At 39.4% G+C, this 20,819-nt stretch overlaps 1 long non-coding RNA gene across 1 annotated transcript in view; it reads left to right on the top strand.

The window, feature by feature from the left end:
* LOC140514198 (uncharacterized) overlaps positions 1-20,564 on the top strand; it is a 138,138-nt gene extending 117,574 nt beyond the window's left edge. Inside the window, exons 6-7 of the long non-coding RNA XR_011970467.1 lie at positions 10-14,890; positions 18,772-20,564. This is a non-coding gene — a long non-coding RNA (uncharacterized lncRNA). The remainder of the gene's footprint in view (positions 1-9; positions 14,891-18,771) is intronic.
* Positions 20,565-20,819: the final 255 nt, after the last annotated feature.

The following is a 20,819-nucleotide window of genomic DNA, read 5'->3' as shown; positions in this document are numbered from 1 at the left end:
CTCCTCCAGGTATCTGAATCTCATATACTCTGAATCTCGGAATCTTTTTGAAAAAAAAATGGTATCTCCTTTTGGATGAGACAGAAAAGTAAGTTACAACTGCCATGTGTCAGTATCTGATAACTGCCCCAAATCATGGAATTGTAGAATTTTATAGTGGAAAAGCCCTTGAGAAAGTTACCTAGCCCATTCCTCTACCTTTGTGGTTGTTAAGTTGTGTCTGACTCTTTGTGACTCCATTTAGGGTTTTCTTGGCAAAGCTACTTGAGTGGTTTGCCATTTCTTTCTCCAGTTCATTTTATAGATGAGGAAACTGAGGTAAACAAAGTTAAGTGACTTGCCCAGGGTCAGATATAACATGTCTGAGGCCAGATTTGAACTCAGGGAGATGAGTCTACCTGATTCCAGGCCCAGTACACTTATCCACTGTGCCATTCAGCTGCCCAGACTTTAGGTGAGGCTATGTCTAAGCCAGTCTAGATAGATGAGTTTATTTGCCTTTAAAGCTTTCCAGAGTAGAGCATTCTGGATTTCACCTAGATGAACCACTATTCATAAATTCTTCCCAGAAACTAAACTAAATTCTTCAGATTTCATGTCCTCTAGTTTTGCTTTTTATTGTGATGGGGAATAAGTGGTCATTATGTTTGGTATAAGTGCCCTTTGTATATTAGGGTCATAGGATCATACATTTAGAGTTACCCTGAAACAGGACCTTAGAGACCATCTAAACCAACTCCCTCATTTTAGAGATGAAAGGTTGGAACTGAAGCCCAGAGAGGTTTAGTTACAGCCAAGGATCACATAGTCAGTGTCTGGATTAGCAAACCTCTTATTAAATACAGACATACTTTGTTTCACTGTGCTTAACTTTTTTGTGCTCTACAGATATTATGTTTTTTACAAATTTAATTTTACAAATTGAAGGTTTGTGGCAACCCTGGCTCAAGTCTATTGGTGCCATTTTTCCAATAGCTTGTGCTTCACGTCACATCTTGATGTCACATTTTGGTAATTCAGTATTTTAAAATTTTTCACTATTATTATATCTGCTATGGTCATCTCCATAAAAGATGGCAAACCTAATTGATAAATGCCATGTGTGTTCTGACTGCTCTACCAACTGATGGTTCCCTGATCTCTCTCAGTCTCCTTGAGTCTCCCTATTCCCTGAGATGCAACAATACTGAAATTAGGCTAATTAGTAACCCTCCAATGACTTCTAAGTAGTCAAGTGAAAGAAAGTAAGAACTTATTGATGTGGCAGCCTTCATTGCTATCTTATTTTAAGAAACTGCCACAGCTATCCCAACTTTCAGCAACCACCACTCTGATTAGTCACTAGCCATCGAGGTTGAGGCAAGACCCTTCAACAGAAGAACAGCTGGGACTCATTGAAGGCTCAGATGATGGTTGGCATTTTTGGCAATAAATTATGTTTTCATTAAGGCATGCACATTTTTTTGGACAATACTTTTGCGCACTTAATAGCGTACAGTAGAGTATGTAACTGATGACAGTATGGTGTAAACATAACTTTTGTATACGCTGGGAAACCAGAAAATTCATCTCTCTTTATTTTGATACTTACTTTACGGCAGTTATCTGGAACTGAACCCTTAATATTTGAGGTATGCCTGTAGAACCTCTTCTTTGAAATATCCTCAACCCCTTTAGCTTTTTTTAATAAGTCCAAACCAAAAATGGCTGCAGTGGAACAATTTCTCTTCTTGTCCAGGTAAGTTATTTAACTTGTCTCAATTTCAGTTTCCTTGTTTGCATGTAATGGAGAGTCCCTTGGTCAGCTGGACTCCATCACTTGACCTGGAGATAAGCAGCATATGCTGGTCCATTTCTAAAGGATATGCACAAATGGAGGTTTTTACTTGGACTTCTTAGATGACTCTCCTCACCCTCTACCATACAATAGGAAAATGTATTGAAGTAGACTGGTGACTGAGTAACAGAGGATGTCTTCTCTTTATAAAGAAAAATAACTTCCATTTATCACTCTTCCTCTTCATATTTGTCACATGTGATGGGCTTCTTTGAATCTCTTCCTCAGATTCTCTGTCCCCCCCAACAGCAATGGTGGCTGCTTATGTATGGTTGTGGGTACATGTGCTTGCCTAAGAAAGCCTGAGACTGGATCGCAAGTCCAACACTTCCTCTTCTCCTTCATGTTTCTTTCCCTGAACATAGATGACTGAGTAAATGATTGTGAGTTGGTATTTCTGGTCTGGGCAGCAGCCCTGTGAGTTTGAAAAGTCAGTAAAGAGCACCTGGGTGCAAGTTATGGTGGCCCAGTAGAAGGTGATCTCTGAAAGAACTCAGAGAAGCAGATGGCCACCAGTAAGAGGATGAGCCCATCCATGCTCTGGCTTTCCAGGCAATATGGATTAACTTTGAATGAATTGCTCAGGTAGTGCAAAGCCTAGATAAAGGTGAAGATGCCTTTTTAGTAATTCCAGAAATTATTTCATGTTTTAAATTGTCAACCTACTGGAGAGTATAAAGAGTACTGGGTTACTGTATCATGCTTTAAATATTTGTTAATATGAGTTTATGAGCTCTTTTGAAGAAATTAGGTGTGTATGTGTGTGAATGTGAGTGTGAGTATATGTGTGTGTGTATGTGTGTGTGTGTGTGTGTGTGTGTATTGGGGGGATAGTGCTAAATGTTGAGCTACAGTATGTACTGTTGCCATGGTAACGGAATCTCAGGCTTGCAGATGTAGAAATGGCAAGGTACTCAGAGGCTATCTATTCCAACCCTCTCATTTTACTATTGAGGAAACTGAGGTCTATATAGGTTAAGTAACTTGTTAAGCACAAGGTCAGAGGTGGAATTTGAACCCAAGTCTTTTGATTCAGAATCAGTGTTCTTTCTACTTCAAGTATCCATGCTTTCATTACTCATGAGTGGACATCTACTTCACCAATGCTCACTTATATAAACCTTGTATACTTTATGAGGGCATTTTTTTTTACTTGATCTGTGATTTTATTGGCAGAGAGAATTTCTGGTAAGGAAACTCCTTCTAATAATGTAGACTAGCAACCCCTCTGCAACTTGCGGTCAAAGACAATTGCCTTTAGGAGTTGCTTTGGCCAAAAATCATTCATCACTTAGAAAGTTAGTCAGTTAATAAGCATTTATATGCATTTATTAAGCACTTACATTATGCCCAATGTTGTGCTAAGTGCCAGGGATACACAAAAAAGGAAAAACAGCCTTTACCCTCAAGGAGTTTATATCCTAATGGAGAAGACAATGGTAAGAGGTAAATTGTAGTATTGTGGCTATTTTTGTGAATATAGGTTGAAAATGAAGGCCTATGAGGAAGGTAGAAGTTAAGAGTATTTCAACTGAAGAGGGACAATTTCTTTTGAGCCCTTTGCCAAGGGGAGGGTATACTGCCCCAGGCTTCAGAGGTTTTGTGCAGCTCTTTCCAGAGATGTCTCTAGAGACCTGTAAGTTTTCAGTTCCTCCAAAGTGGCATAAGGTATTTAGCACTCTGGTCTGTGAGCAACCACAAGCACTCTTTTCTGCCCTGGAACTATGAGTGGTATTCCCTCTCCACAGCTGCCACCAGCTCTGCCATACCAGCATTCCTCCTCATCCCAGGACTGCCACTCAGGACTGAGACCCAGATCAGCGCTCGATTTTCCCACTGTGTGTAGGCCAAGAGTTCCATTAGCAGCAATGACTGCAGCCATGGCTGCCATGGCCCTGGGGTTGAGGCTGGACCACGCTCCCCTCTCACCAGCGTGAGAGAGCTTTCTCACTGACCTTTGAAGCTGTCTTCAGCATTTGTGAGTTGAGAATTCTGGAAACTGCAGCAGCTACCTAGGATTCAGTGGCCTGAAGCCTGCTCCTGTCCCATTTGTGCCAGCACAGCCCATGTTCTGCTGTGAGTCTGGGGCAATAGACCCTTCCTGTTGGCCTACCAGGTTGTCTTGGGCTGGAAATCTGTTTCACTCTGTCATTTTGTGCCTTCTGATGCTCTAGAATTTGTTTAGTCATTTTTTTATAGGTATTTTAAGGGCTTTGGGGGGAGAGCTCGAGTTGATCCATGCTTCTACTCTGCCATCCTGGCTCCACCCCCAGAGGGAGAATTTCTTATGAGTTCTTGATAAAGAGTTTTTCCAAACATAAATAGTCTGATCCTTAGGTAACTGGACGCAAGGTTCAAACCTTTCCCACTTGGAGGACTCACTTAAGGTTGTGCCTTGAGAACTCAGGCTGCCTCTATACCACTATGAGACATCAGAGTTGTATTCTAGTGGAGGTCCATGATGACAACAGAAAGAATAGGCTGAAAATATCTGCTTCTGAAGAAATCCCAAGGATACTTCATGAAGGTTGGCCCTGTGAAGATGGTGACAAAAATATGAAGGTTTGAAAAAATTGCTTTGAAATTAATTTTCCTTTATCAAAGCCAAGTTAATATTTCAGTATGGGCAGCAAGTCAGAAGCCGACGCCTATGATGTTGGTCCGCATGCAGTCACAGAAGAGATGCATGTGTGCCAGAGCAGCCTTAGGGTCTGAGGCTGTGCTGATACAGTAAGAACTATGGGAACCAGCATAATATGCCCTCTTGGGCTGGTGAGAAACAACTTGTCCCCATCCTCTCCTTGCCTCCTCTAGCTGGTTCTAATGTCATTTCAGAACTATGCCCCTGAGCAAGAAAGCACTATAGAAACTGTTGTTTTGATCTGTTCCATTGGTGAAGTCCCTGAGGAGCATCTTGGCTGCAATTACCCTTTTACCCTTGTTAGGATTTTTTCCTTCTGTGTCAACATCTTGGATTGTGATCTTGGGGTGGAGTGAAGGTGGGGGTGTGAGGAGGGCAGGATCTATCTGGATTTTTTCTTGGAAGAAAGAATTCCTTTGTCATTCTCTGTTTTTGTGTGTGCTTATGTGTGGGGACATCCTCCTACCTTTTGGGTTTCTCTCCCCTTCTCCTGAAAAATTTAAAGTAGGAGTCTGGGTTGGAAGGGATTTGAAAGCAGGTTGTGAGCTGTTCATTTTGCCAGAATATGACTGTTGATGAGAAGTGATCTCAGCTTAGTCTATACACACGTTTCAAAATGTATTTGTAGTATCTGCCTGGGCAGCTAGTGGAAGGAGGGTCAGGCCTAGAGTCAGGAAGACTCATCCTCCTGAGTTCAAAATCTGACCTCAGACACTTATTATGTCCCTGGGCAAGTCACTTAGCCCTGTTTGCCTCAGTTTCCTCATCTGTAAAATGAACTGGAGAAAGAAATGGCAAACCATTCCAGTAACTCTGCCAAGAAAACCCCAAATAGGGGCATGATTGAAAAATGACTGGACAGCAACAGTATCTACCTACATTTAGCAGGAAAGGGACCAATTAGAAAAGAGACAGTACCGTCATGTACTGAAAGTTACGAAGAGTCACAGAATAATTCTATGAAAAGAATTATCAAAAAATCATTACTTAGTATGGTGGCCTGACTCCTATTAAGTAGGAAGTTAATAAATACTTTCTGACTAACAGATCACAAGATTTTAAATCAGAACAGGACCTAAGAGGTGATCCAATCTAGGAGCTCATAAACTGGGTCTATTCATGCCTCCCCACCTTAAGGAGTCTATATATAGATTTCAGAGGGTCTGTGAACTTAGATGGAAAAAAAATTACATCTCTATTTGCACTAACCTGAAATTTATCATTTCCTTTAATAATTCAAAAATTGGACCCCTCAGAAGGTTTCACCAGACTGCCAAAGGAGCCTATGACACAAAAAGGTTAAGATTCTCTGTTCTAGTCTAATCTACTGATCTTTTAAATGAAGAAATTAAGGTCACATAGGTGGCAAGCTGCAGAACTAGTAGTGGTCTTTCTTTTATAGCACACTGTCTATAGGAAAAAAACAGGGGGGAAAGTACAAACTCTTCCTTGTGAGTACTCAAATGGAAATGGAAATAAAAACAACTCTGAGGTACCACCTCATATATATCATATTGATTAATATGATAGAAAAGGAAAATGTAAATGTTGGAGAGGATGTGGGGAAATTAGGACACTAAAGCACGGTTGGTGGAGTTGTGATCCAAGTATTCTGGAGAACAATTTGGAACCATGCCCAAAAGACTATAAAACTGTATATCCTTTGATACAGCAATCCTACTACTAGGTCTGTATTCAAAAAAAGATCATAAAAAAGGGAAGAGAACCTATAAAGACAAAAATATTTATTACCCCCTTTTGGTGGTGGCAAAAAAATGGAAATTGAGAGGATGCCCATCCTTTGGGGAATGACTGAACAAGTTGTGACATAGGAATGTAATGGAATACTATTGTGCTATAAGAAATGATGAGCAGATGGATTTCAGAGAGACCTGGAAAGACATACACACTGATGTAAAGTGAAATGAGCAAAACCAAGGGAACATTGTACATAGTAACAGCTACGTTGTGTGATGATCAACTATGAATGACTTATCGAATCTCGGTAATACAATGATGCACAACAATTCCAAAGGATTCATGATGAAAAATTCTATTCACATCCAGAGAAAGAATTGATGGAGTCTGAATGCAGATCGAAGCATAACATTTTCACTTTTTTCATTTTTTTAACGTTTTTTCCTTTTGGTCTGATTCTTCTTTCACAACATATTTATTAATATGGAGTTATGTCTTACTATATTTGCACGTATATAACCTATATCAAAATATATACCAAATATATACCAAAATACTATTTTAAAAATGTACTCCATGTCAAATTATTCTTAAAAACAAAAAGTTTTTGGTGGGGTGGTCTCTCAACTTTAGAGCTTCAAGTAGGAAGGAGGAAAGATTGATGACATTTTAATTCTTTCGGGGGAAGCATTTCCTTCTTTTCTACATCTTCTGAGTGGAAGAAAAAAGAAACACTACCCTCCAATTCTTCTTTTTCCTCTTCTCTTAACTGGTTTGAAATTGTAGAAGTGGTGGGGAAAAAAAGGAAAGGAAGCATTTATTAAATACCATGTGCCAGGCATTATACTAGGTGCTTTACAAATGTTATCTTCACAACATCCTTGGGAAGAAGTTGATATTATTAACTCCATTTTACATTTGGGGAAACTAAGGCAAATAGCAATTAAATGACTTGCCCAAGGTCATAGATCTATTGAGTGCTGGAAGATAGATGTGAACTTAGATCTTCCTGACTCCAGACCCAGTGCTCTGTTTCCCTATTTACCTGCCTCTAGGAAAGTTAGGTGGGGGAGAATTAGAGTAAACAAGAGAACTCCAGGAACTCTGTTGATTAAGTAAGAAATGACAAGGTAAGGTCTGAATATGAAGGCCTTTATCTCAACTTCTTACCTTACTTCTTCAAACTGAAAATTACCCTTTCATGAGGTTTAAGGGAGGTAAAAATGGATAATTCTGATTATATAAAATTTAAACATTTTTGCATCAGCAAAGCCAATGTAACTAAAATGAGAAGAAAAGCAAGAAACTGGCAATAAATATTTGCAACAAATTTATCTGATAAAAATCTAATTTCTAAAATATACAGGGAACTGGGTCATATTCATGAGAATAAGAGCCATTACCCAGTTGAGAAATGGTCAAAGCATATAAATAGGTTTTCAGAGGAAGAAATCAAAGCTATTAATAGCCATAAAGGAAAAAATGCTTTTAATCACTATTAGAGAACTGTAAACTCATGTGGCTCGGAAGTATCATCTCACATCTATCAGACTGGCTAAGATGACAACAAAGGAAAATGGTTCCAAATTGTTTTCCAGAATGGGTCGATTAATCAGTTCACAGCTCCACTAACAGTGTATTAGTATACTTATTTTGCCATGTCTCTCCCAGCAATTGTCATTTCCCTTTTTTGTGATCGTAAAAGTCTGGAGATGTGCCCATACACATCTATATCTATGTCTATATCTATATTTATATGTATAGCAGCTACATGGCACAGTGGATAGAGTGCTGGTTCTGGAGCCAGGAAGACGCATCTTCACAAGTTCAAACTAGTTTCAGGAACTTAGTAGCTATGTGATCCTGGGCAAGTGACTTAGACCTGTATGCCTCAGCTTCTTTATCTATAAAATAAGCTGGAGAAGGTAATGGCAAACCACTCCAGTATCTCTGCTAAAAAAAACACCTTCAAATGGGGTCATGAAGAGTAAGATGTAACTGAAAATGACTTAACACCTACATACACACACATACACACGCATATGTGTGTATGTATGTATAACTATATCTATATCTCCATGTGTATAATTTGACCATAATTGTTTGCATGTTGTCCTCTCCATCAGATATCCTTCAATGCAGGGGCTATCTTATGCTAGGCACATAATAGGTAGCTTATAAATATTTGTCTGCTTACCAATTTTAAACAATGATACTATAAATATTTTTTGAATCTAAGAAGTATGTATTAAATTCAGTTTTGTCTTTTGATCACTGGTGCTATCCTTTTGGACTGCCTGACCTCATAGATACTGAACCTTTGAGGGGTCTCAACCCCTCTAGTTGTGCTTGACACCTCTGATTTGACTTCCTGGCTCCCAGACCCTTGGCTTACCTAAGGAAGAGAATACCTTACATTTCTTTGCTTCTACCTTGACTCCTTGGTTCCAAGAACACCCGCCTGTCCTTAACTACAGATACAGTAGACTTGTCAGTCTCTGCTTTGATTTTGATGTTCTAAAGCCCCTGATTTGCTCCTGAAAATGGATGACTCGAACCAATGTTTCATTTTGCCTTTTTCTTTTCAGGCTGTAAGTAGACAACCAGATTTCCTGAATAGACAACTGTGCTACGTAAGCAACAGATGCTGAAGACTGATCATTTGAGTTGTGACTATAAATTAATGATTTATACATATGTAGCTTGTGGGATCCATCTTGTTATTTTTACAGTCTTCTGTCTTGCAGATACAGAGTTTACTCACTTGAATTATTTCAAGGATATGTGGCTTCCCTGTCACAGGTGCTCCTTCCACCAACACGGATCACAACCTGTCATTGACTTATTTGGGCTTTAAGAGTTGCTATGAGCAAAAAAATGATCACTCTGTGGTAAAGTGGAGATGAGTCTCTCTAAATTTATTTTGTTGGTCCCTTTGATTCATTATCAGGCCCCTAACTTAAAGTCTTAATAGTCTGGTAGATTCTGCCAAAACTAGAATTCTTATTGTTCAGTCATGGCTGGCTCTTCTTGACCTTATTTAGGGTTTTCTTGACAGAGATACTGGAGTGGTTTGCATTTCTTTCTCCAGTTCATTTTACAGATGAGGAAACTGAGGCAAACAAGGTTAAGCAAGTAGCCCAGGGTTACATAGCTAGTAAGTGTCTGAGGCTAGATTTGAACTCACAAAGATGAGTCTTCCTGAGTCTAGGTCCAGGGCTCTACCCACTGCACCACCTTGCTGTTCTAATTATACAAAGTTAATCTGACTGGGGACTGTGGTGGGGGCCAGGCTAGGGGCTGAATTGTTGATGTCCTTGATATAGGGAATGCCCTCAACTCACACAAGTTGACCCTTCCTCTCTAATTTAGTCTTACAGAGTTGTCTAGGTCATTGAGAGAGTATATTTCTTGTGCAGAGTTATACAGCCAACATGTCAGAAGCAGCATCTGAACCCGGCTCTTCAGCCTGACTCACTGTATACTTTACTGCACTGGCTCTCTGCTCATCTGCTGATGTTCCAATTATATGTTCTTTATTTGTGCTACACAGTAATAAGGCGAAATATAAGGTGAAAAGCTAAATGACAGACAGAATGGCATAATGGAAACATCCCCAAATTTAGGAAGAGAGGACCTAGATTTCAATCTATGCTTCTGCTGCTGCAAGGAATTATGTTGAAGTTGTATCTTGTTATGTATGGTTTCTCTCCCTCACCCCCCCCCCACTAGTTAATATACCAAGTACGTCTATAAGTAGCCAGTATAAAGTAACAATACATAGGGATTAAAATTGTAAAGGGGATCATAGAAGCAAAAAATTGCCTTCTAAATCAATTAAGCCCACATCCAGAGACTATGTGCTAAACCAGGAGAAGTTAACTAGGTCCCAGAATATAACAGTTCTCATAAAGGTCTCTTAGTCTTGTAAGCTACAAAGAAACTCCAGACATACACAGTAAAACTAGAGAAATGTCACACTACTTAGGGAGCTATAAGCTGGCACTGATACCTTTGAGATGATATTAATAGGTTGATGAACTAAGTTCAGAGTGGCTGCCCATTCTCCCACCAGAACCCTTTAAAAATGGGGCAGTAGTGGTGCAGTGGATAGAGCACCAGCCCTGGAGTCAAGAGGACCTGAATTCAAATCTAATCTCAGACACTTATTAGCTACCTGTATCACCCTGGGTAAGTCACTTAACTCCAACTGCCTCAAAAAAAAAGATTCTGAGGACATAATTACAGAATTCCCTGCCTAGTTATACAAAAAAAGAATGGAACCCTCAAACACTGCCCTTTGAACATTCTTCCATCTATCATGAGTCTATGCTGCAGAAGTGCTTTCAACTCCTATCCATAGTTACATAAGTGACTCTGTCTTCCTCTCTGTCTCCCTTCTCTTTCTCTGAACCATCTGCCTCCCTTTCCCACCCCATTTCCTGTGCCATCCCCATGCCTTCTACCTCTGTACTCTTTGAGACTTACTAAAGTATGATTGATATGGTTACCATGATCTTTTCCAGCTAGTATCCAAAGAACTTATTGGCTTATTGGCTCTACCCCAACTGGTTCTTTCCTTTAGGTATAAGGTAGGGTACTGAGGCTAGGAATAATTTGTCCGCAGCTGCATCTACCATGGACACTCCTCCTGGATCACTGCCTTGTTGTGGTTGAGAGGCTTGTGTAGCTCAATGAAACTACAAGCTATGCCATGCAGGATTATCCAAAACAGATGAGTCATAGTGGAAAGTTCTGACAGAAGGTGATCTGCTGGAGAATGAAATGACCAACCACTTTAATGTCTTTGCCAAGAAAACCCCATGGATGGTATTAAAATGATAAAAAATATGACACTGGATGATGAACCCCTCAGCTCAGAAGGGGTCCAATACACTCATGGGGAAGAGTGGAGGACAGCCACAAGTAGCTTCAGTACTAATGGAGCAGCAGGGGCAAAGCCAAAAGGAAGTTCAGTTGCAGATGTGTCTGGTGATGAAAGGATAGTCTGATGTTGTAAAGATCATACAGCATAGGAACTGGAAATGTAAGATCTATGAACCAAGGTAAGTTGGATATGATAAGTAAGAGCAAATTGGAAGATTAGACATTGACATCCTAGGTATCAGTGAACTCAAATTGATGGGAATGGGTGAATTTCATTCAGGTGATCATTATATACACTACTGTGGTCAAGAATCCTGTAGAAGAAATGGAGTAGACCTTATAGTCAACAAAGGGGTGAGAAAAGTAGTCATGGAGGTTAGTTTCAAAAATGGCAGAATGATATCTGTTTGAATCCCAGGCAAACATCACAGCCATACAAGCCTATGTCCCTCCCAACCGTGGTTGCCAGAGAGATCAAAGTAGATTTTTTATGAAAGCTACAAGCTTTATTTTAGAAATAGAACCAAAAAAAAGATATCACATTTATCATAGAGGATCGGATGCTGAAGTAGGAAATTAAAAGATAATTAGAATAATAGGCAAGTTTGGAGTTTGGCCTTGGAAAACAAAACAAAGCAATGCACTGGTTATAACAAATACTCTTTTTCAACAAATAAAAGGATGATGTTACGTACACAGACATCAACATGAAAATTAGATTGATTATATACTTTGCAGCCAAAGGTGAAGAAGATCTATACAGCCTATTAAAACAAGACCTAAAGCTGACTGTAGCTTCTGACATGAGCTTCTTATTGCAAAATTCAGACTTAAATTGAACTAGGGAAAGCCATCAGACCATGTAGGTATGACATCCCTTGAATATGAAGTGGAAGTGATGAATAGATTCAAGGGATTAGATCTGGTAGAGAGAGTGCCTGAAGAACTATGAACAGAGGTTCACAATGTTATGACAGAAGGCCGCAAAAAGAAAGCAAAATGGCTGCCTGGTGGGGCTTTACAAATAGCTGAGGAAAGTAGGAAAGGAGAAAGGAGAAAAGAAACCCAACTGAACATAGATTTCCAGAGAACAGCAAGGAGAGATAAGGTTTTCTTAAATGAGAATTGCAAATAAATAGAAGAAAACCATAGAATAGGATAGATAAGAGATCTCTTCAAGAAAATTAGAGATATGAAAGGGATGTTTCATGCAAAAAGCAAGCATGATAAAAAATAAAAAATGGCCAGCTAGGAAGTGGGACAGAAGTAAAAGAGATTACGAGGAGGTGACAAAAATATAGAAACAAAAAAGATCTTAACATCACTGATAACCATGATAATGTAGTTACTGGTCTAGAGCCATGCATCTTGGAGAATGAAGTCAAAATGGGCCTTAGAAAATACTGCTAGAAGAAGTGACAGGATTTCAGCTGAGCTATTTAAAATCCTAAAAGATGAAACTGTTAAAGTGCTGCACTCAATATGCCAGCAAATTTAGAAAACTTAACAGTAGTTAACTCTATTGGAAAAGATCAGTTTACATCCCAATCCTAAAGAAGGGCAATGCCAAAGAATATTTAAATTATCAAACAACTGCGCTCAATTCACACGCCGGGCAAAGTTATGCTTATGCAAGGGAGTTTTTAGCAACGTGTGAACCAACAATTAGCAGAAAAGCAGCTGGTTTTTGAAGAGGCAGAGTTACTAAAGATGAAAGTGCCAACATTCACTGGATTTTGGAAAAACCAAGGGCATTCCAGAAAAACATCTACTTCTGCTTCATTTACACTAAAGCCTTTGATTGTGTGGATCACAACAAAGTGTGGCAAGTCCTTAAAGAGATGGGAGTACCAGATCATGTTTTAAAAAAAGAAGTACCAGATGATTTTACTTGTATCCTGAGGAAATTCTATGCAGGACCAAGAAGCAACAGTTAGAACCAAACATGGAAGAACTGATTGGTTTAAGATTAGGAAAGGAGTACCACAAGGCTGTATATTGTCACCTTATTTAACTTCTATGCATAGTGTGTACTATGAAATGCCAGGCTCAAAGAATCAAAATCTGAAATTAAGATCTCCTGGAGAAATATCAACCATCTCAGATGTACAGGTAATATTACTCTGATGGCAGAAGTGAAGAAGAATTAAAAAGTCTCTTGATGAGGTGAAAGAGGAAAGTGTAAAAACTGGCTTGATGCTTAATGACAGCAAAAAATAACAACGGAAAAAACAACAACCCCTAAGATCTTGGCAACTGATCCCATCAGTTACTGGCAAACAGAGGCAGAAGAAATGGGAGCAGTGTCAGATTTTATGTTCTTGGGCTCAAAGATCACTCTGCAGACTGTGGCTAAAGTCGTGAAATTAAAAGGTAATTTCTCCTTAGAAGGAAAGCTATGGCAAATCTGGACAGCATGCTAAAAAGCAGAGATGTTGCCTTGCCAACAAAGGGCCATATAGTCAAAGCTATGGTTTTTCCATTAGCAATGTATGACTGTGAGAGTTAGACTATAAGGATAGCTGAACACCACCGAATTGACGTTTTCCAGTGGTGGTCCTGGAAAAGATATTTAAGAGTCCCAAGGACAGCAAGGAGGTCAAATCAGTCAATACATAAAGAAATTAATTCAGACTACTCATTGGAAGGACAAATACTGAAGCTTAAATATTTTGGCCATATAATGAGAAGACAGAATTCATTGGAAAAGACCTTGATGTAGGGAAAGATTGAAGGCAAAAGGAGAAGGGGATGAGATGGATATAGTGTCATAGAAGAAATGAACATGAACTTGGACAGACTTTGGGAGAGAGTGGAGGATAGAAGAACCTGACATGCTATGGTCCATTGGATCAAGAAGAGTTGGACACAACTGAATGAATGGATAACAAAAACCATGAAGGGGTAAGGATGGAAAAAGGAAATCCATTCCTCCTTTCCCCCTTAGGACTTCCCCTCATGGTCGGGTCATAATACAAAAGTAATATACAGGGAGGTTCATCTCCAGCTTGTAGTATTTGTACAGCAATGGCTTCCATAGGTAAGGAATAGATAGATGGGAAGAGATTCATGTATAAAGTGGTAAGTGCAATGGGAAGGATTTATATGGAGGGTTTATATACTTCCCTGTGCAGTGCCTAGTCAGGGTGCTCAACTATAAGAGCTACAACAACCATAATGACAGTTCAGTGGTGCCATAGTGCATAGAATGTTGGCCCTGAAGTCAGGAAGACGCCTCTTCTTGAATTCAAATCTGACTTTAGACACTTATTAGCTGTGTGACCCTGGGCAAGTCACTTAACCCTGTTTGCCTCAGTTTCCTCATCTGTAAAATGAGCTGGAGAAGGAATGGCAAGTTATCTTTGCCAAGAAAACCCAAATGGGGTCATTAAGAGTCAGACAACAATCAACAAGGAGATTGTATCCCCTTGTAGCACTTATTAGTGTCATCTATGTGGGTTCCCACTTGGGTTTTGTGTCAAACTATCCCAAAAGTTTTACAGCACAGGTCTCCATTTTCTTGGACTTGGCTTGCTTTTTTGATGCTTATCTTATAAAGGATTTATCTCTACTAGGTCTAGGGGTAATATGTGTATGTATATGTAATCTGTCTCAAATCCCATTAGAATAGGACTCTCTCCTCATTGCTCTGAGCCTGTGGTAAGGGGTAGAGTTGGTGAGAGCTGGAAAGAAAAAAGATCTCAAATCTTCTAACTTTCTTCTAACTGAATGTTTTCTCTCCAAAAGCTCTGTCTCTGCTCCTTAGGTAGGTGTGCAGAGCATTGAGTAATCAATCTCTACCAAAGAGGAAGAGTCTCATACTAAAGGTAGGCTTTGAGGATCAAAACAATCTCTTTCTGTTCATTGATTCTCCCATTTACGGAGACTTGCTCTTGCTCTGGGTTATGATTTCAATGTTCCTCTATTGCATTTTCACTTCTGAATGGAGTCATTGTCCTCTATCCCTTCAGAGAGGTCCAAACCTCTTCCCAAATTGTTACCCCTGCCAGCATTAATCTCATGGATGATGACTGGTGACTATAAAATTTTCATTTTCTATAAAGTGAAGAATAAAATGATAACAATGCAAGGGTATATAGTTCACTTAAACAGGAAAAAGCTGGTTCTAACGCTCCAGGTCACAGAGGCAGAATCAATGTCTTCTGCATTAAGTCCTTCCTGTTGCAAGAAGAATGTTAATATGGTTGAAGGCAGTTTACAATTCTTTTGAAATTTCTGTTTGTGTCCTTTAAACTATTGGAGAATGACTCTTGGTCTTGTATATTTTTGTTAATTTCCTGTAACAGATAGCAGATTTTTTTTTATCAACAATCAGGGCATAGGTTTACAGATTCAGATCTGGAAGGAATCTAGGAGGTCTTTAAATTCAACCCCCTCATTTTACAGTTGAAGAAATTGAGCAGGAAATTGAGGTGACTTATCCAAGGTCATACAAGTCAACCAAATGAGGTAGGATTTGAATCCAACTCCTCTGACTTCAAAGCCAATATTTTATTTGAAAAAAATACATACATATACATACTTATACACATATATGCATATATACACATACATCTATACATCCATCCATCCATATCTATCCATCATATATAAAATATATACACATACACACATATGTGTATGTACTATATGTGTTATGTGTATATATACATTTATATATGTGTGCATGCATGCATGTGTATATATACATACACTTACACATACATATACATATATACACACACACATACATACATGTACATAAACATATAGTTTCCACAATTCCCAGCCACCTTCTTGATCCTGGTTTCCCTTCTGAACCCTGAGCAGCAGCTTTAGCTCCAGGCTTACCAGCCCTAGCCCCAGAACTCTGCCCAGGCTTCATCACCTACCAATTTTTCATCTGATTCGCCTGAATCTGGTGCTACCCACAGCCCAATTTGAAGTATAAAAAGAATTTCCAGATGTCTCCTCAGGTCAACAGTTATCTCTTAGATCTTTGCATTTATGCAGTAGGTTTTTATTCCTTCAACCCAAGTGCTTTCCTCATAATTTCTCATTATAGTCTCCCCTCCCCCATTTCTTCCTCTCTCAATAATTAGAGCTCCACATGCTTAAAAAGGTAAATAGGAAAGCAATAGGGAAAGGGGTGTTCAAGGGATCTAATGCTTTTTTCTTGTGTGCCTTTGGACCTCTGATCTGGTTTAATAATCCCTGTGTATCACTCTCCCTGCTGCAAGGTATAAATATATGCTAATAGGAGGTCTGTCTCCTTGTCACAACATATTGCTGGTTGTATTCAGTGCAGGATAGAATAGAAAGATTAGATGAAATCTTGAAGTCAATCAGAAAGCAAGAGGAAACAAAAAACTCCACCAAAAACAAAAAAAAAAAACCCACTAGGCTGCGGATCGTCAACAAGAAGAGGCACAAAAATGACTTGAATCGAATTGCCGTTTATCTCGTTAAATGTTAAAGGAAACCAATTTCTCTCAGAAATTGGAAGGCAATTTAAACATTCTACAGTTTTACCAAAGCCAAAAATTTCCAGTGAAAGAATAAGGTTTTCTTTATTTCTGCATACCTGCCATTTTCCTGAATACTCAGGGACAAGCGTGCCCTAGATAAGAAGATATTTAAGGGGAAAGAGTAGTTATCAAGAACTAGAGGAAAAGTTCTTCTTCAAGAAATATCCATTCTACACATTTTTTCCCTTTCACTATCTGTGCCCAAGGGGCTGAGAAAACAGGAGGTTTCTAAGGGATTTTGAAAGACTTAAACTCTGTATTAATTCTAATTACGTAGTAGTAATTGCTGTCATCATCTAGTAGTAGTAGTAGCAGTAGTAGTAGTGGTGGTAGAATTGGTAGTAGTTGCAGTAATAGCAGTTGCAGGGTAGCTGGGTGGCATAATGGATAGAGTTCCAGGCCTAGAGGAGGAAGATTCATCTTCTTGAGAGATCTGGCCTCAAACACTTACTAACTGTGTGACCCTGGGCAAGTCACTTACCCCTGTTTGCTTCGGTTTCCTGTCCTGTAAAATGACCTGAAGAAGGAAATGGCAAACCACTCTGGTGTGCCAAGCAAACCCCAGTAGGGTCACCTAGAATCAGACACTACTGAAAAAGACTGGACAGCAAAAGTAGTAGTAGTAGTAGTAGGAGTAGTAGTAAGCCATTCTATAAAATCTGGTCTGATTGGGCACAAATCATTAGGCTTGATTAATTTCTTGAAGATTTTACTTGACACCTGAGGGCCAAAAGAAAAGAACTGGGTCTGCAGTTTGGCCACATTCCAGTTGTTGTCCTTCCATGCTCTGAGAGGACCAAAATGACATCACTATGTCAGGGTCAGGGTACAGTGTGTTTGACTATATGGCTGATCAGACCCAGACAAGCTCAGAAGGCTGTACCACAAGTCAAGTACAAATAGTCTTTGTGAACATTCCAATGGCAGAGATGACATTAAGACACAAAGGTATAGCTCATTGTGGATGTTCACCTTTCTGCTTGACTTCCCATCTGTTTTTTTCTGGGGGAGGGGGAGACTCCTGACTGTCCCACTTTTCTCTACCATCCCACAGCAGTCTCCTCACCCAGAAAATGCATTCTTTCCCTGACTCTCAACATGCCTGTGGAGTACTCTCCAGCTTATTAGAATTTAAGTTCCTTTGAGGGCAAGGACTGTCTTACTTTCTGCTTGTATTTGTATTTCCAGAGTTTAGCCCAGTGGCTGGTTGGCAATTAGCAAAACATTAATAAATATTTGTTGATTGACTGTTGATTCAAGCCTATTGTCTTGTTCATAATAAGTTGTACTTTGCAGACAACAGGGCTGCCTTTGAGGCTACTGGCACCCTAATTTCCTGGTAGAATGCTTGACTTAATTAACACTTACAGAGGGAATAGTTTGTGTGATCCAGACATACCTTCTAATCAACAGTCTGTATTTTTTTCTTAGAGGGAAATATATTCTGTGGATTCCTGTTGGCCAGCATTATGGAACATTATCTTAGTTTGGTATAAACAAAATGGTTCATTTAAAAAAGATGAAAGAGAAGCCACACACACACACATCTTTGTTGCCATCCCCATAGGTACAGACTTGATGGAAAATCCTTGGAATTTCTTTGGAAGCAGCCTTTTTTTTTTTGCTATTTTCCCAGCTTGATATTACCAAGCAGAGTTGCTGTAGGGGGATGCTCATCTACTTTGCCCATAATATCTTGTGACAGGACAGAACGTATAATCATCTTTTTTATTAAGCTATGTGATGAAAATGCTTATTTTCTTCCAGAATTTAAAAATTAAAAAAGAAAGGACAGTAACCAAAAAGAAGGGAAAGTCCCTTTTCTCCATATTCCCATTTTTCTGTATTGTCTTGGGAGAAGGCAAAGGACCAGCAAGTTAAGTCTGTTTGGTTTTTCTGAATGTACTGAGAGGTCTTTTGGGGAGGTGGCAGTAGAATTCATTGCTAATTTTTGTGTCCTAGGAATGACATAAGCTGAGGTCAGGTCATATAGGATTTTGAGTTGGGGCATACTTAGAGTCTTCCGACTTCCTTATTTTATAGATCAGGAAACTAAAAGAGAGAACACTAAATCAGAGAGGATTAGTGACTTCCCTAAGGTCATAGAGTCAATCTGTAATGAAGTCTGAATTTGAAGCCAAGTCCTCTGATTGCAAATCCAATGCTTTTTTTCCTTCCAGGCAATTCAACAAGTATCTTTTGAAGACCTTGCTGTGTGCCAAGCACTGTGCTAGCCACCAGGGACGATCTACAGCGTCTGCTTTTACTGAATGTGCTGAAGTTTGGGGCAGTGATCATTGAAAGCTTTTGTGACCTGGAAACTATAGAAGATCAAGATGGAGGGCAGATCCCATGGGATTTCAAGCTGGGACTACAAAAGATCTGGGAAAGTTAGAAGGGAATGAGTCCTTGCTCTCAAGAAGCCTATATTTCTGTCATTTCGTGTTGTCATCTCTCTAAAAACTCGTTTATTATTGTATGTTGTTCAGTCATATCTGACTCTTTATGATCCCATTTGGAGTTTTCTTGGCAAAGATACTGGAGTAGTTTGACATTTCCTTGTCCGGCTCATTTTACAGATGAGGACACTGAGGCAAACAGGGGTAAGTGACTTGTCCAGGGTCACGTAGCTAGTAAGCAGAGATTTGAAGCTAGATTTGAGCTCAGGTCTTCCTGACTCTAGTCCTGGTGCTCTATCCACTGCATCACCTGACTGTCAAATAAATGCCTTTCTTTAATTCTTGATCTTTTTATCCTGGATTCATAGGTCAGTACCAAGAAAGACCCAAATCATTGGTGCTTTTCCTTAGCAATTGCAGTGACTTATACATTTATGGATTTTTCTGTTTGTTCAGTGTAGAGTCTGTTCCAGTGGGTTCCATAGATCTCAAGCTCAGCTCGTCCTTCAAACTTACCTGCCTCTAGTGGCCACTTTAACACCTGAAAACTCACATACCTTTTCATCAAAGTCTCCATAACTGAGACATAGTGCCTGCTGAGTTGGATTTTTATTGTAAATTCTCTGTGTATGTTTATATCTCATTATGCCATGAATTCTCACAACATGGATCTCCATCATCTGGAATATGTGCTGCATATGGTCTAACATTTTTCAGCAGAAGATGACTGCATATATGTGACAGGGGGAGTGCGATATCTGGGAATGGATTGAATTTTCCTACTTGTAACCTTGATTCACTTTTTTTGTTAGAACAAGCAGCACATGCTTTGTTTCTGCCTGTACATTATCCATGGGTAGAGTTATTTCCATTAAGTTGCTCCTCCCCTTCTTGGATGGGATAGTTGGTTTGTCATGCCCAGAACTAGAAAGTGGGCACCCATTCTGTCTCCATCCATGTTCTCAATTTGAACTCAGCCGTTTCCTTGACTGCTGGCTAGCTCATTGTAACATGCCGATTTGAGAACAACACAGAAACAGATTGGAGCAGGTGAGTAGGGCCAGGATGCTGCTATTGGACCAGGAGATTATCTGGCATCTCAGACAGAGGTGTGCTAGAGCCAACTTGAATCAACTAAGTGATTGTTAAATTTTCAGTGGGAGTATTTTAACCTAGAATTTCAGTAAATGCTATGGATCAGTGGTTTGTTTATTTTTTGTAGATTGTCTAGACTTAAGAAAGTGGAGAAAATGTTAATGATGCAGATTAAACTTAAAACTGTGACCTGAATACATTTTTTCTTGGAGAGCTAGTTTTTAGACATTGACAAGCACACCTCTGTACACAACCAACCACAGCCACCACCACTATCCATACCAGAACATGGAACTTTGTATAGGAGCTCAAGACAGTCACATACAAGACCAGTCTGTGCAATGGCTGAAGTGTTAGACTGTTAGTCAGGAAGATCTGGGTTCAAATCTTGCCTTATAGTCTTACTAGCTTTATGAGACAGTCTCTTAACTCCCTCCATTATATGCACAATTAATCAATAAACATTTATTAAGTACTTACTATGGTGACATGCATGGTGGTAAGCTGGGAATACAAAAAGAGTCAAAGGACAGTTACTGCCCTTAAGGATCTTAGAATCTAATGAGGAACACTATAAGTGGACAAATCTATACAAAGCAAGCTATAAACAGGATAAATAGGAGGTAATTAACAGAGGCAAAGGGCAGCTAGGTGGCAGAGTGGATGGAGTTCTGGGCCTGAAGTCAGGAAGACTCATCTTCCTGATTCAAATTCAGCTTCAGACACACTGTCTG

Source organism: Notamacropus eugenii, chromosome 7 (genome assembly GCF_028372415.1).
Source record: "Notamacropus eugenii isolate mMacEug1 chromosome 7, mMacEug1.pri_v2, whole genome shotgun sequence".
Lineage (NCBI taxonomy): Eukaryota > Metazoa > Chordata > Mammalia > Diprotodontia > Macropodidae > Notamacropus > Notamacropus eugenii.
This window is presented reverse-complemented; position numbering and strand designations above follow the sequence as displayed.